Source organism: Penaeus monodon, chromosome 16, assembly GCF_015228065.2.
Source record: "Penaeus monodon isolate SGIC_2016 chromosome 16, NSTDA_Pmon_1, whole genome shotgun sequence".
Lineage (NCBI taxonomy): Eukaryota > Metazoa > Arthropoda > Malacostraca > Decapoda > Penaeidae > Penaeus > Penaeus monodon.
In genome coordinates, this window is record NC_051401.1 from 36159884 (window position 1) to 36160864 (window position 981).

Here is a 981-nt window from a genome sequence, read left to right on the forward strand (position 1 = left end):
CCTTCCCCGATCAGGGAAATTTCACTGGCAGGCCCGCGTGTCCAACCGGCGTTCACCGGGGTTTGCAGGGGACCTTTACTTGCTAACCCGGGATCGCCAACTAAAATTCAAATTAAAATTCAAACACTTTATTCCATTAATTAAAAAGGGGTATTCTTTTTACAAATATTTATTTACATTATGAAAGAAATGTTAGATACATAGATATTTCAATGTTTTTTAACAGATTAGACAGAACATTAAACAAAAAAAGCTAAATATCGTGTTTTGGTTTTGATTTTAAACGCCCTGATTCTTTGATTTTTTCAGTATTTTTTCTTTCCTTTTTTTTTTAAATGTTTTTTGGTTGGAAATTTTCTAATATTTCTGGTAGGGGGGTTCCACACCTCCTCGATTTGCATATTTCTTCCCCCCGTTTTCTATTTTCGTCTTCTGATATGTAGGGAGTTATTTTGCCTTGTATGGACACCTGTTATGTTACCTGTTTTTTTGTATAGGTATACCATTTGGGGAAATTTCCTTGTATGATTTTAGGGGTTAAAATACTTTTTTTAAGGTTTTTTCTGTGTATTTTAGCCATTTTTTTTGTTTTAATGGGGTGTGATGGGGTCATATTTTTTTTACATTTCCTATGCTACTCTTGCCGCGAAGTTCTGATTTTTTGGTCCTTTGTTTTGTCTTTGTTTGGGGACCCCCAGTGTTTAAGACAGAAATTAATATACTAATGCTAGTGTTTTTAAAAAACCATTCTTGTTTCTGGGGGTTTTTTTTTTTGATGTGATTTAAGTATATCAAGTGCCCATTTTTTTCTTAGATAGATCATTGTGTCTAAAATGTCATGTATCTATCTCTGTACCCCAAATTTTTTTTACTGTTGGTTGGTTTTTGATGCGCAACCTTGGGTTCTATAATTGTGTCTGTGGGTATTTTTGCTATGTTCTGGGCTCCTATAAAATCACTTTTTTTTTTGTGGTTTAGTTT